This window comes from Aegilops tauschii, chromosome 4 (assembly GCF_002575655.3).
Source record: "Aegilops tauschii subsp. strangulata cultivar AL8/78 chromosome 4, Aet v6.0, whole genome shotgun sequence".
Taxonomy (NCBI): domain Eukaryota; kingdom Viridiplantae; phylum Streptophyta; class Magnoliopsida; order Poales; family Poaceae; genus Aegilops; species Aegilops tauschii.
This window is the reverse complement of record NC_053038.3, coordinates 152,659,688-152,670,670: the sequence shown is the minus strand read 5'-3', so window position 1 is coordinate 152,670,670 and position 10,983 is coordinate 152,659,688.

The following is a 10,983-nucleotide window of genomic DNA, read 5'->3' as shown; positions in this document are numbered from 1 at the left end:
TACCCAATATAAACAACCCAATTTCCATTTGCGCCTGCCCAATCCTTACCCTCAAGCGATGGCATCTTAACATCACACGTATCATTATCAAGCAGCATCAACTTGCACAAGGCGAGGCTTCCGTCGTCTGCGCGCCAGTCGGCAGCAGGGTCACGGCAAAGAAGAGAGGGGAGATCAAACCGCTCCTGGACACTTGGGTTCCTTGTAATGATGTAATTCGTTGAGTCGAGAATGGTCTTGAATGAACCTGCCATGCTACCCGAGGTGATGACGTCGCACGGATCAATGAGTTCCTCCACCATGTCATCTTTCAGATCGGGCCAAGAATAACGGGGTCCTTTTCGGCCTGTTCCCTCCATGGAGAAGATGATCGAACAATGGCAGAAGGAAGGGTGAAGGAAAATGGAGGAGGGAGAAAGAGCATGCTACAGCAGTTCCAAATCGAGAGGGAAAGGCGAAGATGCGATGGACGGTTGCCACGGTACACGAAGAGGCGCCCCGGCCTACATAGACGTCCGTTCGGAAATTGTACAAAAGGACATGTCGTCGTCTCACTGACATGTAGGAACGGGACCAAATGTCAACGAAACATGGTGTGTAATTTTTTGTAACATCCCAAAATTCTAAATTTTGGAATGTTATAATAAATAGATAGATTTGCTTGATTGTTTTGATTGATTGACTGAAAGTGAGTGAATTCAAAACTTTTTGAAAGTTAAATGAGAGGGAATAAAAGGACTTTCCCAAACTTTCATCTTTTTGCATATTGATCTCCGTGAATTCAAATTCTTTTCAACACAAAACCCTAGAGGGAAGATGACATGACTTCTTCCATTTAATTAAATGAAAAGGGTTGTTGAAAATATTTGAATTTCATTTGAAAATATTTCAAATTCAGAGACTTCAAGCAACTCAATGATTTTCATGAGAGAAGATAAAATGACTTCTTCAAAACATATGAAATATGAGTTGGAAGTTTAAAAGGATCAAATTTAAAGTCCATTTGGAAATTATTTTCAATTTGGAGTTATTTGGGTTTTATTCAAATTATTTTTCTCCAAAAATAAAATATACGGAAAAGAGGGTAACATGATTCCCTACAATAGAAAATTGGAGAAAAATTAATTTGAAATCATTTTGATACTTCTAAAATGATTTTTAGTGGGTTTTATTGAATCAGTAGCATTGTTTGATTTATTCGAATTTTTGTATATTTTATTTAAAGTTATAAAAATGTCCACGTTGTAGAAAATTGTTTTCTGAAAATTTTGATATATTATATGTCTAGGTTTATTTTTTATTTTACTTGGTTTATATTATTTTCGTTGTGTGTATTTAAAAAAACTTCCCTCCGCCGAACTGGGCCGGCCCAGCTCCTGCCAGGCCGCAGCCCAGCCCAGCCCCTCGTCGCCCTGACCACCCCCAACTCGAGACGGAGTCCCGAGCTCCGCCGTCGCTCGCCGTGGTCTCCCTGGCCTCCTCCTTGCCCCTCCCGCAAGCCGTCCGCCTCTCTCTCCTCCTCGCATCGCCGCGCCTCCCGCATCTTGCCGGAGCTCCGCCACCATATTTTGTGCCGCCGCCGCCGCTCGCCTCTCCTCGCCGCCTAGCGCCGCCGCCACCTCGCGCCACTCGCCACTGCGCGCTGCCGCCTGCCGCCGTAGCCGCGCCGCCACCCGCCGCTGCTCCTCACAGTCGCCGGAGCCGCGCCGCCCTCGCCGGAGTCCGTCGCTAACCACCGCCGCTGGTTTTCGACGGAAAACCGCCCCAAACCGGTACAAACCGACCCGGTTTTCTTTTTAGGTTTTTCTTTTAGTTCAGTTTTATATTATTAGATCGGTTTTTCTTTTTAGCCTAGTTAATTCGACAACGTTCGCTTGGTTAGGTCTTTGCAGCGAATGGTTTCATTCGTTAGGTTATGTTAGCGAGTGTTCGCTCGATTGGATTTTTGTTTTTCTTTTTAGTTTTTGGCCAGGGACCTATTCATGATAAATTTTCTTCACAGATTAGTCCTTGTACTTCAATCAGTCATTACTTTTTGCTCGTTAGTCGGAATTAGATGAAACCAATGCCCACTTCTTCGTTATGATCTCCTCTATCCAGTAATCCAACTTAAATATATTTTTGAAAGTTTAAAAAGTTGAATTCAAACAGTTTTGTATTTGAACCTCGTTTGATCATAACTTGAGTTTTATAACTCTGATTTAGTTGATTCTTTTTGCTATTCGAAGCTCTTGACCTAAACTTTGTGATAAGGCCAAATTCACATAATTTTGGTACTGTTAGAAATTGTTTTATGTTGCAAGAGTTATTTGCTTGGTTTTGATGTTTTTCGAATTGTCTTTTTCGTTCTTTTCGATCTTTTGAGTGATTGCTTATGTGTGGTTACTATTGCTTGCTTACGATAGATTGACCGGAGTGTGACGAGTAGAACTATCAAGATTTTTGAGTGCGAATCATCTTCATCAACAGTACAGGCAAGTTCACACTTTGATCATATCCCTTTCATACCCAGTTTTTATGCATTAGTTTCACCCTCAAACATTGCATGGATTGATAACATGTGGGTATTGGGAAGTAGTTGATGAGGTAAGAACCTATTGCCCTGCATTCAAACCTTGGGAGTTACTTCTACGTTATGCTTATATTGCAATGCTATGCTCGTAGACGTGGATTGGGTTTTGAGAGTATTCCATGACAGATGTGAGGTTGTTTAATTAATGGTTAACTTAAGGTGGCCACTTTAATACACATCTGGGTGGATTGAGGCACCTGGGGAATCCAGTGATCGCCTGTATGTTTTGGAAATCCCGGGGTACCGTGTGATTCTCCTATGGACTGCCACCCAGGCTCAAAGGGATCATAAGATTATTCATGCTAGAAACTTCCATGTGCAGCCACATGCCATTATGGGCTCTGGCATAGTTGAGTAAGTTGTGGGAAACCTTTCCATGATGGGCTAGCAGATGTAGGGGATTGTAGGTGTACAGGCCTATCTATCGGTTAAGGGGACCTCTTTAGAAAGACCGTGTCTCGGTCATCCGTTTCTCAAACATTATGTAGTGCGAGAAATCCAATGGAGGAGATTAAGTCTTGTGGGGAAAAGTGCGCAAACCTCTGCAGAGTGTACAAACTAATCATGATTAGCCGTGTCCCCGGTTATGGACATCTTGAGTATCTAGTTCTTGCATTATCATGTTGATCTCATCACTCTATATAATAAATTTGTTCGGTTGTTAAATTACTTTTTAATTGGGATTGAGATGGTGTTTACCATTCTCAATGTTTTCAACAAACTTTGTAGTTAAATAAAATGTATTCCTTTGTAGTAGGGAAAAGTTGGCTTTTCGCAAAAAACATTATAACCATAGAGCTTTTCCACCAGCCATATATGCATGTAGTGATAGCTATTATTCATCATTATCCTATGGTGTGAATTTGCCAGTACATTCAATGTACTGACCCTTTATGGCTGCAACGTCTCATGTTGCAAGAATCTTACGACGAGTAAGTGATACGTTAGGGTTACAATTTCTACACTCAACTTTGCCGTTGGTGTTGATGGGAATCCACAACCTTGTTGTTACATCCGCTATTTGGATTGAGGTAATAGTATTTATGTTACTTTATACATGTGATTTACCTCTGTTATAAATCCTCGAGTACTGTGTGTGTCAGCATACCGATCCAGGGATGACACTTAAGCACAGAGACTTGGCCGTCTGAGGTTCGGTCGCTACAAGATGGTATCAGAGCACATGTTGACTGTCGAACGTGACCCTAGAAACTGGCAAGCCCATAGGAAAAGATTTTTCTCTACAACTTTCTTTTCAAAAGGATCTTTTACCTCTCTTCTCTTCCGAGCTTATTCAAAATTCCCTTTTTAGTGAGACTATACCCCTTTCCCCTTTGTGACCACATGAAGATCGACTAAAGAGACCACTACAAGGAGTACAAGATATCGAACAATTAAAACCGTTTCAGAATGAAGCAGATTTTACCGTGCATTATACTAATAGAAACTACAACGGTTGGAGACATCCAAAGATTAGGAGAATGTGAAGACTCTGAAGAATTTCCAGATTGGTATGACCCAGGAAGGCTACCCTTATGGAACTTGACAGACTATGGAAGTTGTCAATACCCGAGATCAAGGTGTATTGGAGAAAGACTGGAACATGGAGCATTAGAACTCAAAGTTTTGTCAAGAAAACACTAAGGCAGGAGATATCAACTATGAAATGATAGCTCATGGCAGTAACATGGGCATAGACACGGCTAACCATGGTGTTATCACCCGCTTATGCTATTGTCATCGTGCGGAGTTAAGTATGCATATGCATGGAAGGATTGGATGGTAGAAGGCTGATGGAGCATCTGTCAACAAATAATGCAGTTTTAACCTTAGCTGGTGTAACGCCAGGATCTGGAGTATTACATCAAGAATTTTCAGATGGACCTTCAGGAAGTCGTATATGGCAAGGAAGCATTCCGTGAAGAATTCAGGACCCAGAAGCTGAAAGTAGCCAAGATGGAGGAGCAAAACCTCGAGATACAGGAGATTCGTCAGTAACTGAAGGACAGTAGGACCATGGTTCATGCCAAGGATGTTGAAATCCAGAAGTTTGGAACGCAACTCTTAAAGGACATCACGAGAGACTTCACGTCAACAGAGATGATCTGGCAAAAGAACTTGAGAAGGACAAGCACGGTCGTACGAAGCCATCAGAGACATGAACAAGACTTGAAGAGTCTGGTGATTTTGAAAATTTATTGACCTTTAGAAGACCAAACCCCTGTTATATACCTACGTTAGATGCGATGTTTGTGAGCTGTCATTTGTTTGATGTTTTTTCCGACAGCCATAAATAAAATATGCCTTTTCAAAACTTTTGTTTGTATTGTGTGCATCCCTCTCTATCTCTCATATCTCACCCCCAAAACCCATGGACCCAATAGAGGATGAATGGAGATGAACTCACAGTTCCAGGAACGATAAGTCAATTGGAGACAGACCGATGGATTCAGAACATGGAGGATCACATGAAGAATAACCCTATAGTCGGAAAGGATATGACCCAGCATGCTCTTCAGTGCTTTGAAAGAGGTGCTGCTACTTGGTGGAGGTTGTACCAAACCATCAATGGATGGCAAAGAGTAACCACTTGGAAAGAATTTAATTTGACTCTGCAAAGGTCTCGGCATGTGTCCCAGAAATTGAAGCCTTATGGAAAGGATATGAAGAAACCTTGTGCATGCAAGATTTGTGGAGAAATAGGACACACCCATAAAGAACACAAGGATGAATGCCCTAATTGTGAAGGAAGTCACCCAGCTGAAGAATGCCAACCTAGGCAGATCACTTGTTTCTTGTGTGAAGGGACTACCCACTACCCTGCTCAATGTCACATTTACCCCATGGTACAAAGAACCATCCAACAGAAGAAAGAAGCAATGAAAGGAGCCCTCATGGAAATTTTAGAAGAACCTGTGATGAAGGAAGAGGTGGAGGACACACCCAAAGAAGAACCAATTTAACCCTGCACCAAGTCATGCTATTCATGTGGAGAAGAAGGACACATCTCCCAGAATTGTTTGAGTGGGGATCTAGTAGAATTCCCGATGGAGGAAGTAGAGTATGACCCACAGGAGATAGAAGCCCTGATTAGAACGGAAAAGTCCAAGACGAGAAGTAGACTGGATTTCAGGAAGGACCTGAATCATATCACCTGTTTCAGGTGCAAGGAGTCAGGGCACTACTTCAGTCGTTGCCCAAAAAGGAAGCCGAGGACCCAAGGAGGCTATGTGAACACAAGGAAACCTCGAGACTTGTTGGAAGTAATATGTTTTCGTAGTAATGAAGTAGGGCATTTTGCCAGAGATTGTCCCAAGGAGAAGGAGACTTGTGATAATTAGTTGTGTCTGTGAGAAGTATAGTAGTAGTAGTGGGAACAACTCTTTTGTATTGAGGTGTTGAGTTGAGGCATGTGATGGAAACGCAGGAGATTGTAATAATTGGAGGATCAATAAAGTTAGCATCGTTAGTACTGATGGGATTTTATGAGTTGTTACTCTGTGAAGAAAGATTTTGACCATTTTCGAGGATATGAGAAATATGGTCTATGGATGAGTTTGTGCATTTTAAGGGTGGTAGTAACTATGAGAACCCTTGACCCCTGGAAAGGATAATGATGTTCCACGGAGTGGACTTCATAAGTACGAGTTTTATCTCGATATGTTGGATACCCCAAGAATATGAAGGGATGAAGTACTATTGGATATAAAGGAGGCATAATGTTGGTAATATGGAGTAATTTTAACTCCATGATGAGTCTGAGTAATCACGTCTTAGTTTGGAACCAATAGAAGGAAGAAGGACCGTACAATTGGATGGAATTAAGCATGCTAAGAAGCTGGATGTTGGAATAATGATTAGTTGCCCCGATGATGGGTTCAAGGATTTCAAGTGATGGGATGGGCCATAACCCACAGGCCCCAGGACTTGCCAAGAAGCAAGCACATTCTCGCTGAAGGAAAAACCCTGGAAGAAGTTACGACCTTATCGACATACGATTTTATAGGAGTTTTACGCAAAACCTGAGAGTTGTGAAGAAACGATAGATGTTTGTTTGGCTTGCAGAATCAATGGATATATCCGAACTTGGTTCGTCGACAAGAGAAATTCTGCAATGCTTGTGAGGATGACCGAGTGTTAGAATGCGAGATTCGCTAAACCGTATACAAGGTAATGATTTGGGTGCGGGATGGATTGATCACCATACCGACTTACTCTTATTATTTGCCTTGCTATGTGGGATGGTAAATCTGAGTGACTTACCTATAGTAAAGAGACGACAATCAAAACCCTGTTTAAACCTTAGAATGGTATAAGAATTTTTCCCCTTGTACAAGGCAGCTGTTGCCAAATCATAGGATATACGGTGAGGTTAAATCAGACCCATTTTCCTGCAGGAGAAACTATAAATTGTTGACCACCATGAGACGTCGATAGTTGTTTAGTATGGGCGTCAGACCTGTCAGCTAAGAAGATCAAGTCAAAAGGACCTTACCCAGATAAAAGGACAAAAGAATTGAGGAAAAAGTTGTGCCCCTACCGGAAGAGCTAGAGAAGGAAATTTTCCCGAGAATCTAAGAAGACCGACACTGTCATGAATAAGGATGGAGCCGTTACCATGTTTCTAAGGGTGGTAGCACCCCAGACCCCCTATGATGATCGGTGGATTTTGAGAATACCCCAAACCTAACCTATTTCTTTCTAGCCTCTCCGAATCTCGAGGACAAGATTCATTTTAAGGATGGTAGGTTTGTAACATCCCAAAATTCTAAATTTTGGAATGTTATAATAAATAGATAGATTTGCTTGATTGTTTTGATTGATTGACTGAAAGTGAGTGAATTCGAAACTTTTTGAAAGTTAAATGAGAGGGAATAAAAGGACTTTCCCAAACTTTCATCTTTTTGCATATTGATCTCCGTGAATTCAAATTCTTTTCAACACAAAACACAAGAGAGAAGATGACATGACTTCTTACATTTAATTAAATGAAAAGGGTTGTTGAAAATATTTGAATTTCATTTGAAAATATTTCAAATTCAGAGACTTCAAGCAACTCAATGATTTTCATGAGAGAAGATAAAATGACTTCTTCAAAACATATGAAATATGAGTTGGGAGTTTAAAAGGATCAAATTTAAAGTCCTTTTGGAAATTATTTTCAATTTGGACTTATTTGGGTTTTATTCAAATTATTTTTCTCCAATAATAAAATATACGGAAAATAGGGTAACATGATTCCCTACAATAGAAAATTGGAGAAAAATTGATTTGAAATCATTTTGGTACTTTTAAAATGATTTTTAGTGGGTTTTATTGAATCAGTAGCATTGTTTGATTTATTCGAATTTTTATATATTTTATTTAAAGTTATAAAAATGTCCACGTTGTAGAAAATTGTTTTCTGAAAATTTTGATATATTATATGTCTAGGTTTATTTTTTATTTTACTTGGTTTATATTATTTTCGTTGTGTGTAGTTAAAAAAAACTTCCCTCCGCCGAACTGGGCCGGCCCAGCTCCTGCCAGGCCGCAGCCCAGCCCAACCCCTCGTCGCCCTGACCACCCCCAACTCGGGACGGAGTCCCGAGCTCCGCCGTCGCTCGCCATGGTCTCCCCGGCCTCCTTCTTGCCCCTCCCGCAAGCCGTCCGCCGCCCCCTTAAATACCGCCCCGGACCCCGGCCTTTCTCTCCTCCTCACATCGCCGCGCCTCCCGCATCTTGCCAGAGCTCCGCCGCCGTCTTTTGCGCCGCCGCCGCCTGCGCAACCGCCGCCGCCGCTCGCCTCTCCTCGCCGCCTAGCGCCGCCGCCACCTCGCGCCACTCGCCGCTGCGCACTGCCGCCTGCCGCCGTAGCCGCGCCGCCACCCGCCGCTGCCGCCGCTCCTCGCAGTCCCCGGAGCCGTGCCGCCCTCGCCGGAGTCCGTCGCTAACCGCCGCCGCCAGTTTTCGACGGGAAACCGCCTGAACCAGTACAAACCGACCCGGTTTTCTTTTTAGGTTTTTCTTTTAGTTCGGTTTTATATTATTAGATCGGTTTTTCTTTTTAGCCTAGTTAATTCGAGAACGTTCGCTAGGTTAGGTCTTCACAGCGAACAGTTTCGTTCGTTAGGTTATGTTAGCGAGCGTTCGCTCGATAGGATTTTTCTTTTTCTTTTTAGTTTTCGGCCAGGGACCTATTCGTGATAAATTTTCTTCACAGATTAGTCCATGTACTTCAGTCGGTCATTACTTTTATCTCGTTAGTCAGAATTAGATGAAACCAACGTCCACTTCTTCGTTATGATCTCCTCTATCCAGTAATCCAACTTAAACATATTTTTGAAAGTTTTAAAATTTGAATTCAAACAGTTTTGTGTATGAACCTCGTTTGATCATAACTTGAGTTTTATAACTCCGATTTAGTTGATTCTCTTTGCTATTCGAAGCTCTTGACCTAAACTTTCTGGTAAGGCCAAATTCACATAATTTTGGTACTGTTAGAAATTTTTTTATGTTGCAAGATTTATTTGCTTGGTTTTGATGTTTTCTGAATTGTCTTTTTCGTTCTTTCCGATATTTTGAGTGATTGCTTATGTGTGGTTACTATTGCTTGCTTACGATAGATTGACCGGAGTGTGACGAGTAGAACTATCAAGAGTTTTGAGTGCGAATCATCTTCATCAACAGTATAGGCAAGTTCACACTTTGATCATATCCCTTTCATACCCAGTTTTTATGCATTAGTTTCACCCTCAAACATTGCATGAGTAGGATTGATAACATGTGGGTATTGGGAATTAGTTGATGAGGTAGGAACCTATTGCCCTGCATTCAAACCTTGGGAGTTACTTCTACGTTATGCTTATATTGCAATGCTATGCTCGTTGACGTGGATTGTGTTTTGAGAGTATTCCATGACAGATGTGAGGTTGTTTAATTAATGGTTAACTTAAGGTGGCCACTTTAATACACATCTGGGTGGATTGAGGCACCTGGGGAATCCAGTGATTGCCTGTATTTTTTGGAAATCCCGGGGTACCGTGTGATTCTCCTATGGACTGCCACCCAGGCTCAAAGGGATCATAAGATTATTCATGCTAGAAAATTCCATGTGCAGCCACATGCCATTATGGGCTCTGGCATAGTTGAGTAAGTTGTGGGAAACCTTTCCATGATGGGCTAGTAGATGTAGGGGATTGTAGGTGTACAGGCCTATCTATCGGTTAAGGGGACCTGTAACGCCCATGATGCGACTATATCTCCCACGTGTCGAGGCACGACTTAGAGGCATAACCGCATAGTGGTTTTGTCGCAAAAAGGGTCATCTTCACACAATCCCATGTAATGAACAAGAATGGGATAAAGAGTTGGCTTACAATCGCCACTTCACACAATACATCATATTAATCATACATCATCCAAAATACAAACATATGGGCCGACTACGGTCAAAATCCAGATGAAAATAAGACAACCCCAAATGCTAGATCCCCGATCGTCCCAACTGGGCTCCACTACTGATCATCAGGAAAAGACACATAGTAACGACCACGTTCCTCGTCGAACACCCACTTGAGATCGACGTCATCATCTGCACTGGCATCGTCGGCACCTGCAACTGTTTTGGTAGAATCTGTGAGTCACGAGGACTCAGCAATCTCACACCCGCGAGATCAAGACTATTTAAGCTTGTAGGAAAAGATGGTGCAAAGAGGTGGAGCTGCAGCGGCAAAAGCATATATGGTGGCTAACTTACGTAAATGAGAGCGAGAAGAGAAGCAACGGAACGGACGTCATCTAGAAATGACCAAGAAGTGATCCTGAACACCTACTTACGTCATTCATAACACAGACCGTGTTCACTTCCCGGACTCCGCCGAGAAGAGACCATCACGGCTACACACGCAGTTGATGTATTTTAATTGGGTCATGTGACAAGTTATCTACAACCGGACATTAACAAATTCCGATCTGCCTCATAACCGCGGGCACGGCTTTCGAAAGATAATACCTTGCAGGGGTGTCCCAACTTAGCCCATCATAAGCTCTCACGGTCAACGAAGGATAAACCTTCTCCCGGAAAGACCCGATCAGTCTCGGAATCTTGGTTTACAAGACATCTCGACAATGGTAAAACAAGACCAGCAAAGCCGCCCGAATGTGCCGACAAATCCCGATAGGAGCTGCACATATCTCGTTCTCAGGGCACACCGGATGAACACTATGTACAGCTAAAACCAATCCTCGAGTTTCCCCAAGGTGGCGCTGCAAGTGGCTCTAGTTTGGACCAGCAGTCAGAGGAACACTGGCCCGGGGCTTTAAATAAAGATGACCCTCGGGCTCGCGAAAACCCAGGGGAAAAGGCTTAGGCGGCAAATGGTAAAACCAAAGTTGGGCCTTGCTGGAGGAGTTTTATTCAAGGCGAACTG